The 14,058-nt window shown below is 38.9% G+C and overlaps 1 protein-coding gene across 18 annotated transcripts in view; it reads right to left on the reverse strand.

Annotated features, from left to right (window-relative positions):
• PIK3C2G (phosphatidylinositol-4-phosphate 3-kinase catalytic subunit type 2 gamma) overlaps positions 1-14,058 on the reverse strand; it is a 668,476-nt gene that overhangs the window by 272,569 nt on the left and 381,849 nt on the right. The window lies entirely within an intron of this gene.

The following is a 14,058-nucleotide window of genomic DNA, read 5'->3' on the forward strand; positions in this document are numbered from 1 at the left end:
ACATGGACATCACCAGATGGTCAACACCGAAATCAGATTGATTGTATTCTTTGTAGCCAAAGATGGAGAAGCTCTATACAGTCAACAAAAACAAGACCAGGAGCTGACTGTGGCTCAGATCACGAACTCCTTATTACCAAATTCAGACTCAAATTGAAGAAAGTAGGGAAAACCGCTAGACCATTCAGGTGTGACCTAAATCAAATCTCTTATGATTATACAGTGGAAGTGAGAAATAGATTTAAGGGCCTAGATCTGATAGATAGAGTGCCTGATGAACTATGGAATGAGGTTCGTGACATTGTACAGGAGACAGGGATCAAGACCATCCCCATGGAAAAGAAATGCAAAAAAGCAAAATGGCTTTCTGGGGAGGCCTTACAGATAGCTGTGAAAAGAAGAGAGGCAAAAAGCAAAGGAGAAAAGGAAAGATATAAGCATCTGAATGCAGAGTTCCAAAGAACAGCAAGAAGAGATAAGAAAGCCTTCTTCAGCGATCAATGCAAAGAAATACAGGAAAAGAACAGAATGGGAAAGACTAGAGATCTCTTCAAGAAAATTAGAGATACCAAGGGAACATTTCATGCAAAGATGGGCTCGATAAAGGACAGAAATAGTAGCAAACTAACAGAAGCAGAAGATATTAAGAAGAAGTGGCAAGAATACACGGAAGAACTGTACAAAAAAGATCTTCATGAACCAGATAATCATGATGATGTGATCACTCATCTAGAGCCAGACATCCTGGAATGTGAAGTCAAGTGGGCCTTAGAAAGCATCACTACGAACAAAGCTAGTGGAGGTGAGGGAATTCCAGTTGAGCTAATTCAAATCCTGAAAGATGATGCTGTGAAAGTGCTGCACTCAATATGCCAGCAAGTTTGGAAAACTCAGCAGTGGCCACAGGACTGGAAAAGGTCAGTTTTCATTCCAATCCCTAAGAAAGGGAATGCCAAAGAATGCTCAAACTACCGCACAATTGCACTCATCTCACATGCTAGTAAAGTAATGCTCAAAATTCTCCAAGCCAGGCTTCAGCAATACGTGAACTGTGAACTTCCTGATGTTCAAGCTGGTTTTAGAAAAGGCAGAGGAACCAGAGATCAAACTGCCAACATCTGCTGGATCATGGAAAAGCAAGAGAGTTCCAGAAAAACATCTATTTCTGCTTTCTTGACTATGCCAAAGCCTTTGACTGTGTGGATCACAATAAACTGTGGAAAATTCTGAGAGAGATGGGAATACCAGACCACCTGACCTGCCTCTTGAGAAATCTGTATGCAGGTCAGGAAGCAACAGTTAGAACTGGACATGGAACAACAGACTGGTTCCAAATAGGAAAAGGAGTACGTCAAGGCTGTATATTGTCACCCTGCTTATTTAACTTATATGCAGAGTACATCATGAGAAACGCTGGACTGGAAGAAACACAAGCTGGAATCAAGATTGCCAGGAGAAATATCAATAACCTCAGATATGCAGATGACACCACCCTTATGACAGAAAGTGAAGAGGAACTAAAAAACTTCTTGATGAAAGTGAAAGAGGAGGGTGAAAAAGTTGGCTTAAAGCTCAACATTCAGAAAACGAAGATCATGGCATCTGGTCCCATCACTTCATGGCAAATAGATGGGGAAACAGGGGAAACAGTGGAAACAGTATCAGACTTTAATTTTTTGGGCTCCAAAATCACTGCAGATGGTGACTGCAGCCATGAAATAAAAAGACGCTTACTCCTTGGAAGAAAAGTTATGACCAACCTAGATAGTATATTCAAAAGCAGAGATATTACTTTGCTGACTAAGGTCCATCTAGTCAAGGCTATGGTTTTTCCAGTAGTCATGTATGGATGTGAGAGTTGGACTGTGAAGAAGGCTGAGCGCTGAAGAATTGATGCTTTTGAACTGTGGTGTTGGAGAAGACTCTTGAGAGTCCCTTGGACTGCAAGGAGATCCAACCAGTCCATTCTGAAGGAGATCAACCCTGGGATTTCTTTGGAAGGAATGATGCTAAAGCTGAAGCTCCAGTACTTTGGACATCTCATGCGAAGAATTGACTCACTGGAAAAGACTCTGATGCCAGGAGGGGTTGGGGGCAGGAGGAGAAGGGGACGACCAAGGATGAGATGGCTGGATGGCATCATGGACTCGATGGATGTGAGTCTGAGTGAATTCCGGGTGATGGTGATGGACAGGGAGGCCTGGCGTGCTGTGATTCATGGGGTTGCAAAGAGTCGGACATGACTGAGTGACTGAACTGAACTGAACTGAGGTATAATTGTATTTCTTTGTACAGATTATGAAAAAGATCAGGGAAATTAAGTAATTTTTCTGAGAGCATTTAGTTAGTAGATATCTGAGTTGGAATTTCTATTATGTTTTCCTCCAAATCTTGTTCTCTTACTATTACATTATCCTGCCTTTTATTATTATCTTTTATAATATTTATGTGGCTTGGTGGATCATAATAGATGAAACTCAGAGCCAATTTCTGGCTCTTCCACTTAGTAGCTTTGCATATTTTGCCTTTTGAGAACTATGTTTTTCATTTGAAAAGTGGAGATAACAGTTCTCTGAATCAATGAAACAGAATGAATGAAATACTGGTATATTATCTAGCATTAATCATACTATGTCTACCAGAAGGCAATGCTGTCCTGAGAAGAAAGAGTATTGAAAACAGAGAGTTGGATGATTAGAATTTTTAGCAATACTGTTCAAGTCAGAGCCATACCAGAACTGATAAACTTTAGTGTTTAAGTCTTAGCAGAGAAAGGATAGTAAAATACTCCTAAAGATTATCCAAGACACCATCTCATCACCAATTAAGTTCATGAAGTTCCTTGATCTTAGGAAGTCGTTCACTGGACACGACACAACTATTCCCAAGAACAAGTAATTGCACACGAACACACTGAATATATGGATGTGAGAGCTGGACTATAAAGAGGGCTGAGTGCAGAAGAATTGATGCTTTTGAACTGTGGTGTTGGAGAAGACTCTTGAGAGTCCCTTGGACTGCAAGGAGATCCAACCAGTCCATTCTAAGGGAAATTGGTCCTGGGTATTCATTGGAAGGACTGATGTTAAAGCTGAAACTCCAGTATTTTGGCCACCTAATGTGAAGAACTGACTCATTTGAAAAGACCCTGATGCTGGGAAAGATTGAAGGCAGGAGGACAAGGGTGTGGCAGAGGGTGAGATGGTTGGATGGCATCACTGACTCAATGGACATGAGTTTGGGTAAACCCTGGGAGTTGGTGACGGACAGGGAGGCCTGGCATGCTGCGGTTCATGGGGTCGCAGAGTCAGACACGACTGAGCGACTGAAGTGAACTGAACACTGAATTTGGTTTCATAATTCAATCAGAGGGCTTAAAACTCATTGAATAAAATGTTTATAATTATTCTTTTGAGACAACAGAGTTGAAAAATAAACTCTAGCATCTGTAGTAACTGCTTGGATTAGCTAAGAGGGAAGCAAATGGTTGAAGAAAACACATGACTTAAACTATGTTTATCATAATTTGTTTATATTTTCTATTCCTTTCACAAAATAGCTAAAATTATGTATATAATAGACACTCAATAAAAACTTGGGGAACAGATAGATGAATGAAAGAATGGATGACTAACATAACACTCTTTTTCTCAGTAGACTTCTCATGCACTTTTCTACCTCTGTCCCCTGAAGTCCACTGGTCCACTTTTTCAGCTGCCCCCATGACAACTAGAAAGTAAAGCTCTAAGCTGAATTCTGTGATATTTGCAGAGTTCTCAATCAATTTCTGTTGACATAAAAAACTGAGACTCTCTAAAAGCAATGTTAAGATTTACCTGGAAGGAAGTAATGGAAATTTCATCATTTTGGCAACTGAATGACATTTACAGTATCTTAGTAAACATATATACACAGTGCCCAATATAAAAAGGAAAGTGATGCATACATTAGGATTCTCCATTTAACAATTTCAGATGACTAAACTCAAGTTAAGATAAACCAATAATTTGACATTCCGTCACAAGTGGTTAGTGTATCAGGCAGATTGTCATATCTGAAGACAAACACTGTTTGTGCAAGCTGTTCACTCATCTCTGGTTAAAAATGAATCACACATGCCAAAACAAGAACAAGAATTCTAAGTTATTAAAGATGACAAATATTTGATTGAGATACCCAGGTCTAGATTTTGTTGCAAATACAAGCAACACATATGAAGCTCTTTAGAGGAAAATAAAGTAAATGCCTTTCTGTTGTAACTACAATAATTGTACACAGATGAAGTTGAAATCTGAGCTAGAAAAAAAAGCAAATCAAACCTCCATTCAACCTTTTCAAAGAGTGATCTTTTGATGAACAAAGATAGAAAGTAAAATAGGGCCTGAAAAGAAAGGACTTATTCAGTAACTGATACAAAACAAAAAGATATAAGAATCTCCACAGCCCAGAAAAAAGAACAAAAAATTGGAGAATACAGGAGTTAGCAAAGGTCATAAACTCTTCAGTAATTCCCTAAAGCTCAGAGAAAGTCTCAATACCGAAGATTATATTTTAAAAGATAGTAATCAGCTATTTCACAAGGTTTGCCCCTAAAACACTTCTTGCCAAATCACTAGACGTAACCTTTCATTTTCAATCAGGGCTTTAAGAAAAAGCATAGTTAAAGTCATTAGAAGCATCTCACTCTGTGGACTTAATCAGTATTAACACCTGATAGTTCTTCAAAAAAGTTTATTCCAGATTACCATATTTTTCTGTAAGTCATTTAACTCAACAAATATGATTATTAGAATACCAATGGCCAACTCTATACATTTAATATAATATGATTTGGTTGGATTGCCTGCTGTTGTAAGTACAGTAGTTAAGATAATCTGTTGGAAGCACCAATGTATGTGGTATGATTATTTTTAAAATTCATTCAACAAATATATATTGAGCACCAGTGATTCTACTTTCTGCCATATGGGTGGTGTCATCTAGATACACAGATGACACCACCCTTATGGCAGAAAGTGAAGAACTAAAAGCCTCTTGATGAAAGTGAAAGAGGAGAGTTGAAAAAGCTGGCTTAAAACTCAACATTCAAAAAACAAAGATCATGGCATCTGGTCCCATCACTTCATGGCAAATAGATGGGGAAAAAAGTGGACACAGTAAGAGACTATTTTCCTGGGCTCCAAAATCGCTGCAGATGGAGACTGCAGCCATGAAATTAAAAGGCACTTGCTCCTTGGAAGAAAAGCTATGACAAACCTAGGCAGTATATTAAAAAGCAGACATTACTTTGCCAACAAAGGTCTAGTCAAAGCTATGGTTTATCCTGTAGTCATGTATGGATGTGAGAGTTGGACCATAAAGAAAGCTGAGTGCTGAAGAATTGATGCTTTTGAACTGTGGTGTTGGAGAAGACTCTTGAGAGTCCCTTGGATTACAAGGAGATTCAACCAGTCAATTCTAAGGAGATCAGTCCTGAATATTCTTTGGAAGGACTGATGCTGAAGCTGAAGCTCCAATACTTTGGCCACCTGATGTGAAGAACTGACTCATTAGAAAAGACCCTGAGGCTGGGAAAGATTGAAGACATGAGGAGAAGGGAATGACAGAGGATGAGATGGCTGAATGGCATCATTGACTCAGTGGATATGAGTTAGAGCAAGCTGGTGATGCACAGGGAGGCCTGTTGTGCTGCAGTCCATGGGGTTGCAAAGAGTCGGACACAACTGAGCAGCTGAACTGAACTGAACTGAATGATTCTACTATGTGCAATGTTTGTGTTAGGAGAGATGATCAAGATAGAGCCTCACAGTACAGAAAGGGAATAGAGGGTTTTATCTACACCAAATCTATTTCCCTTTTTATATCTGAGTAAAGAATCTGATTTTGTTCAGATATAAAAATCTTCAGGAGAGATGAACAGTTTGGGGACAGATTCTCAATATTCTAAATCAGCTGGGTAAGTCAACTCATTCAATTGTCAAATAATTAGGTAACTGGTTCAGGATGACATGCAACCCAATTCTGGCAAATGACATAGGAAGTTAACTCTGCTATGAAGTTTACAGAAAACTTTCCTTGTTGGAGAAAGATTGGTTCTTTTCGTTTTGCTGCATGGTGCCATGTATACATGTGATACCAACTTTGGCAGCCTTCTTGTAACCATGTTATGAAATGGACTAGAGGCCAGTGAACACACTAAGGTTGACAGAGCAGAAAGATCAAAGAAACTGAGTTTAATGACAAAATCAGTGAGCTTCTGCAATAATAAACTCCAGAACCACCTGACAAGAAAACTGTGAGATGATTAATTTTTCATATCATTTCAACCATTTGGATCAAAATTTTCTGTTACTTGCAGCCCAAAGTGTCTTAAAGAAAAGGGAAACAATGAAGTAAATGAAAGTATGCCTGCTTCCCAAGTGGCTCAGTGGTAAAGAATCCACCTGCCAATGTAGGAGACACAGAAGAGTTAGGTTCGATCCCTGGATTGGAAGATTCCCTGAAGTAGGAAATAGCAACTTGACCTAGTATTCTTGCCTGGGAAATTCCATGGACATAGGAGTCTAGTGAGCTACAGTCTATAGAATCGCACAGAGTCAGACATGACTGAGGAGGATGAGCATGCATTCACATAGATATATGCCCAATCTTCTTTCCTATGCCAGCTGACAGTGGATAGGGCCTTCTTATTGACTTCCCATGTATGGAATATAATCCAAAGTGTATGTGCTATTTCTAGACCTGGCACCTAAAAATATCTTCAACCTGATGCTCTGATTCTCTCTTTCTTTTTCTGGGTCCAATACCATCAGCGTGGTGATATGCTTCTATTACCTGTCATTAATCCAGATCTTTTTCTTGATCTTCAATAAAAACCAACAAAAATCAAGCAATATAATGCTGTTTTTCAAGGTCTTAACCCAAATCTCCAGCTAAATTATGGCAGAGAGAGGCTAATATTATTATAACGGAACCAGATGACTATCTAAGGAAGCAATGATGTAATTGCATGCAGTTATAATGAAAAATTACGAGAGACTGGATTAGAAAGTTTAGTTCCCAAACGTCAGATGTCTGAGTTCCAATAATTGAGGTAAGTACATATATACAAAATGTTCTTTTTAACAACTCAACTTATTTTACAAAATAGAAGAATATCAGGGAAAAATAATTTAAACTAGGAATAAATTGAAGGTGGAGCTCTGTGCCTGTTTTTCACTGATCTATAGTAGACCTTTGCACCAGGCTTTCCTCATGGCTCAGGTGGTAAAGAATCTGCCTGCAATGTGGAAGCCCCAGGGTTGACCCCAGGGTTGGGAAGGTCCCCTGGAGAAGGGACTGGCAACCCATGCCAGTATTCTTGCAGGGAAAATTCCACGGACAGAGGAGCCTAGTGGGCTACAGTCCAGGGGTTGGCATCAGATTCTATTCTCATACATATTTAATAGCAATAAGACAAATTATATTAGAAAATAACAAAATTTATATTATGCTTTTTAAAATAAATCTTTTTATTAAAGGAACTACATATAACCTTTATGATATAAAACAGACAGAAACCAATTGTTCTTATTTTTTGACCTTAACTAGAAAACTGCTAATGAATTTTACAGAGTATTATGTAAAATGTAAACCTTTTCACAAATAACTGTCACTGTTCTCCAGGTTGGTCAGAGTGGAGAAGAGCTACCATTAGTTTGTTGAATTGCTTATTATAGGGATTTTATCTGGTGTGTACTTTTCTGAGAATGACAGGGTGAAAGATGATTATAACAGATCAGTATTAAATGACAAGATATATCTTCCTCTTACAAAAATGTGAAGCAACAATTTATTATTTATTACACTATAAAAGTAAAATGGTGAATTAGTGGCAATAAAATGATTCTAGAAGGTAAAGGATTGAGGCTTTGAAACCTCCTATTGATTCTATATCACGCATGCTCTATTACACCACAATAACTCCCTAAAGTGCAGCTCTTCTCTCTCACTTTAGGGAGTGTTCCAGACCTCGAAAGAGGCAGAGCACGTACCTCCTCTGTGTATAATTTGTATGCCTTGATCAATATTTAAGTCTGACAGATAGAAGTGTTTTTTATTTACTTGATGGCCAGCCTTGCCTCTCTGCCTTGTGCTCACATTATATTTGGAACAGGTCACGGGCAAAACTGTAAAATGGACAGAACCTACTGTCAGCTCTCTCCTCTACTCTGTCCCTGCCACACAGCCCATAGGTTTTTTTTTTTTTTTCCCCTACCTGCTGGATGCTAATGAGAGTTAGCCTGTGAGTTTCTTTAGGCAAACACCATTCTAGTCTATCCTTAATAGTTCGCCAGTATCTAACATCTTAACATCTGTCGTATAAATGGGCAAATGAAGACTTCCCTGGTGGTACAGTGGTTAAAAATCCCCCTGCCAATGTGGGGAACATGGGTTCAATCCCTGGTTGGGGAAGATTTCACATGCCTTGGGGCAACTAAACCAGTGTGCTAGCATGCCCTACTGACATGGGTTCAATCCCTGGTTGGGGAAGATTTCACATGCCTTGGGGCAACTAAACCAGTGTGCTAGCATGCCCTACTGACATGGGTTCAATCCCTGGTTGGGGAAGATTTCACATGCCTTGGGGCAACTAACCCAGTGTGCTAGCATGCCCTGCTGGAGACCGCATGCCCTAGAGCCCGTACTCCACAACAAGAGAAGCCATTACAAGAAGCCCACGCACAGCAACTAGAGAGTAACCCCATTCATCACAACTAGAGAAAGCCCGCTTACAGCAACGAAGACCCAGCACATATTTAAATAAAATATTTAAATATGAACAAATGATAAGTTAATTCCTCATAAGCATTATGTTCTGAATATATAAAATATGAGAAGAGTACTTCTGAGAGGGAACATTATTTAACTGAAAGGAGTGGTTGTGACATATTTAGGAGAGGGGTAAGGAGGACATGTGACTTCAGATCACATGATGCAAAATTTCCACATTATTTTGCTTTATTTAGAGTAGTCCCCGATTTGAGAAATTGCCCCAAAATTCTAGATAAGAAAAGTTTAAGGTAGATTGCTAAGAAAATGACTGGTCAGTTTTCAAATCATCTCAACTTTATGAGTACTACATTAGAGCTCAATAGTCCTTTGATACTATGGGCCACCCTGGAAAGTCCTCGTGGTCCCAGAGACTCCAGGGCCTTAGTTCACTGTGGCGTTCTCCCAGTTGTTTCAGCAGACACTGCATCAGAGGCCAATCATCTGATACTGTTCTAGCCCTGCCAGCATTGTTTGGCTTCAAGACCGATTGACTGCTCAAGCAGCTCTCTTCTGTCCCCTTCTGTCACAAGTCTGCATGTACCCAGCTGGGCCTGGGGCAACTTTGTCCTATTAATCCCTTCAGTAGCAATTTATTACTTGTCAAGTGCCAAGTACTGTCCTTGATTGCACTTGATACATGATATATTTGATAAATATATATTATATACTTGATAGTACTTGATAAATATGATATTATTTATTAGTGAATAAGACAGAAAAATATTATTGTACTTGGAGAGTCTACCAATGGGCATTTCATCTCAGGTTATCTCCATACTTTGAAGAGAACACTTTCAGAGTTTGGTAGGATATAACTTAAAAAAAAATTTATACAGATTTTTATTCAAAATGGCTCTCTCAGAGCTCATTCAGCCAGACTTATTAATACTATTAGGAATATGAAGACTGCAATATTGCTTTTCCACTTATGATATGTGTCTAGCATACTGATGCTCCAATTTTTTTAAGCAAATATTTGAATTAGTTTTCTTTGATAAAGAAATGTTTATCTTAGCTAAGCTTCCCTAGAACAGATTATAACACAGGAATTAAGGTGTATGTGATTTACTGAAGGAGTACTCTTCACGAAAACAAACAAACTAACTAACAAACCTTTGAGGGAGTGAGAAGCACTGTAGGGGAGGGGAAAGAGTTAACCCAGAGATCAAGGTCTAATCTAGCTTTGAGTCATCTCGGTGGAGGCTTGGAATGAAAATTGTACCTTAATGATTTCCCACTCCCCAGACTAGGTAGCTATGTTAGCAGAGACCGATTCTGCAGAGAAGATGCAGCTGACAACTGGTGGTCAATATCCACAGAAGCTGCGAGATGGGTCCACCAGCTGGTAGAGGGGATCTGCCTAGGGCACTGACAGTACCTTTGTGAGTGCACCGAATTCCCTGCATGTGAAACTGTCGCTGGCCTTAAAGAAACTTCTCTGGTTTCCTGACTTAAACAATGTTTTTTGTCAGTATCTGCTGAGTTTCAGGCATTGGTATGATTAGTATGTTGATGAGTACGACATGATAGCTATCATGAGTTACTGTAAGGACTAGGAGGGGAAGCAGACAGCGGGACAGAAGTGTTAAGGTAATGTGACATGACACCTGCGGAGTCATATAGGGTGTACTCTGGGAGACAGCATGTGAGCAGTACTCATGCTGGACAGTGGCTGCGGAAAGAGTCAGGAGAAGCTTCCTGTGTGATGCGTCATCAGAACCAGTCTAGTCAGGGCCCTTCATAAAGTCCTGTCCTTCCTGTGTACTTCCTGTGGTTGCCGTAATAGATCAACACAAACTGAACAATCGAGATTAATCTCACAGCTCTGGAGACCAGAAGTTTGAAATCAAGATTGGGCTGTGCTCCCTCTTAAGGCTCAGAGGGAGAATCCTCCCTTGCCTCTTCTAGCTTCTGATGACTCTGGACATTCCTTGGCTTTGGGCTGTATCACTCCCGCCAATGACGCCATCTCCACGTGGCCTTTTCTGTATGTGTGTACCTTCTCTTCTGTTTCTTACAAGGACAGTTGTCCTTGGATTTAGGACCCACTCTGATAAAAACCCATACTGGGTTTCCCAGGTGGCTCAGTGGTAAACAACCTGCCTGCCAATGCAGGAGACGCCAGAGACTTGGGTTCGATCCCTGAGTCAGGGAGATCCCCTGGAGAAGGGCTTGGCAAACCGCTCCAGTATTCTTGCCTGGAAAATCCCCTGGACATAGGAGCCTGGAAGGTTATGGTCCATGGGGTCGCACAGAGTCGAATACGACTGAAACAACTCAGCACTCACACGTTGATAAAACAGGACAATCTCATCTCAAGATTTTAAATTTAATTATATCTTCAAAGACCCTTTTCCCAAATAAGCTCAGAGTCATAGGTTCCTTGAGTTAAGATGTAAATACATTTTTGGGGACATCCCGTTCAATCCAGTATCTCACTATCAGCTAGTGATGGCTGTTTATTTCTTATTCAAAACGGAAAGGGTCTGAGCTTAACTTTCTATAATTGCTATATGATGGGGGAAGGGCCTCTTTAAGTATGAACTCCAAATGCTACCCTACCAATTTATAGTCACCTTTTAGGGTGCAAACTATGATTGAGAGCTTTTAAACTTTCCCAATCCAAAGCTTATTGTTAGCTCTCTTTCCATGAAAAATTGGGGATATTCATTCTATGTCACCCTTTCAATGGAGGAGACTTGCAGTAACTCCAAATCAATTTCCCTTTTCAGGAAGGCTGCCTGCAGTGATGGTAAGTAGTCAAGATGGTTTCCGTGAAAGCCTGTTTATTCACAATTCAATATCTGAGGAGTTAACCTTCTGATTAGTGGCAGTTGGAAGCAACTGTTTGGGGGAGACCTATTTGGGAGGTATATGATTACAGGGCTTGGTAAACAACTGAGCATATTAGTGAGAAACAGGGAGGGTCCAGAAAAGCTTCCAAGACCTGAGTGAGCAGGGTAAGTCATTGAGTTCAGTGGTAAATATGCTGAATATGAAGAAGCAGGAGCTCACCCAAGTAGAAAAAAAATCATTAAACTGATGTCTGATGGAACTGTTTTTTAAAAGTTATCAGATATTGGTTTTTATTGTTGTTGCTTTGTTTTCTAAGGAAAGATAAATTGAGAATGTTTTCAAGTGTATCATGAGGAGTCTGAGTTGCATCTTTGAAGTTTAAACTCAGCACTCTATATACAAATGTCCCCTAAATATGATGCTCATTCTCAGTTGCTCAGTCGTGTCGGACTCTGCGACCCCATGGACTAAAGCCTGCCAGGCTCCTCTGTTCATGGGATTCTCCAGGCAAGAATACTGGAGTGGGTTGCCATTTTTTTTCTCCAAGGTATTCTCCCAACCTAGGGATCAAACCTGTAAATCCTGCGTCTCCTGCACTGCAGGTGGATTCTTTACCACCAAGCCACCTGGGAAGCCCCAAATACGATGCTAGGCAGCAGGTTTTTTTTTTTTTTAAACTCCAAGATATATTTTAAATATATGTAATGTTCTCTGATGCTTAGAATATTTTGCCTGATTGTTAATTCCTAAGTTTTAAAATGAGATGGGTATTTTAAAATTTCCCTCCATGTTGTCTTGTGCCTTTTTCATATTTTCATAAATTAAGCATTCAGAAACAAGCAGTCCATTTATAACTTACATCTTTTTCTAGTCCCTCTATCTTACTCTCTTCTTAAATCAGCGAGAAGGGAAATGGGCTTTGTTACTCTTTTTTCTCTTTTTCATAAGGATGAGTTCTATACTGAGAAAGTCTTTCCTCCCACCTTCTTTGACAAAGTGACATTATTGTATTTATTGTGAACCTGCAAGTGTGGCATTGATTGACAGCTCTGTCTGTACTGTTTCCTATCAAATGACCCCACTTTTCGTACCCTTAGCAGATGAAGGACTTACTAAGACGGTTCTAGTACTAGTATTATAACAATCAATGTAAGTCCTCAATATTTTATTCTAATTTTTAAAATGATCTTTTTATTTGCTCTTCTACTTTATATATTTTATATTATGTTTTGGTTCAAATATTTAAATCAAGACTGTTATGTGGTCATGTTACTTTTGAATATGTCTTCATTTTAGTGAACATGTTTTTAAAAAGTGAAAAGTGAAAAAAAGTGAAGTTTTAAGGGAAATAAATGTTGAGGGTAATGGAGTTCTAGCTTTAATATGACAGTGAAATACCAACAAATATATCCACTTAACTTCCCTTATCATCAAAGTAGCTGTTGGAAAAATGTAAGAGAATAAGACTTAATTCAGAGTCTGATGAAGAGAGTCTACTTAGTGGAAGGCCTGCTGTTGGCCAATGTATCTGATGGCTAATTATACTGACATACTAGAGGAAAATGATCTGGCTTTTCTATTAGACACTTGAAATGGAAATCTGCATCTAATCAAACATTAGGGCTTGACAATTCCTTGTATTTCTATTTTTATATGAAATCCTTGAGTCATTTTCATGGGAAGAGTGATGTCAACAAGAGCAATGGTTTTTGAAGTAGAAAAACATGATATTCAAAAATTATGACTTCCTTTTTTCCCATTAATTAAAGATCTTCACTAGCAATTGAAGCCAATAAATGATGCTTGTCATACATACGTGGATAGATTGAATTCCATCCTTAGGTTACTGACACTTGTAATCGTTAAAATTTTTGTGCGAATTTAGTAATAACAGTAGGGAGAACAGCATCCAAAGAACACCTAGTTTAGTAGGATCAGGAGCACGCAGTAGGGAGAAATCTTGATAAATCAGGAGTAGGGAGAAATCTTGATAAATCTTAAATAAGTCTAACTTCTTCACTAATAGTATTCAAATTTAATGTTTTTGGAAAACTTTAGTGATCCAGGAATTATAAGCTTAAGACAGTATATATTGGCCTTGATCCCACCGTTTGTAACTAATATTGTTACAGAAATTACTTTTCAAGCTTATATTCTTCCAAAACATGCACAGTCTTATAACTAGATTTTACACTGAAATATTCAACAAGTGGATGTGACCACCTGTAGACCTTGCGATTTAAAGCTATCGGGAAAAGATCACCTAGATTTAAAATTCCAGTTGGATTTAAAGAGCACTAACAGTACAAAAGGAGGATTTTGAAGACAATGACAGTTAAATTATACTCAAAAATAACCCTGGTAAAGACTCACATTTGGCTGAATTTTAAGTGGAAGTTTGAATCAGTTTTATAAGGAAAAGCTGTCCCACAAAAATAAGTTGACAAT

Source organism: Ovis aries, chromosome 3 (genome assembly GCF_016772045.2).
Source record: "Ovis aries strain OAR_USU_Benz2616 breed Rambouillet chromosome 3, ARS-UI_Ramb_v3.0, whole genome shotgun sequence".
Lineage (NCBI taxonomy): Eukaryota > Metazoa > Chordata > Mammalia > Artiodactyla > Bovidae > Ovis > Ovis aries.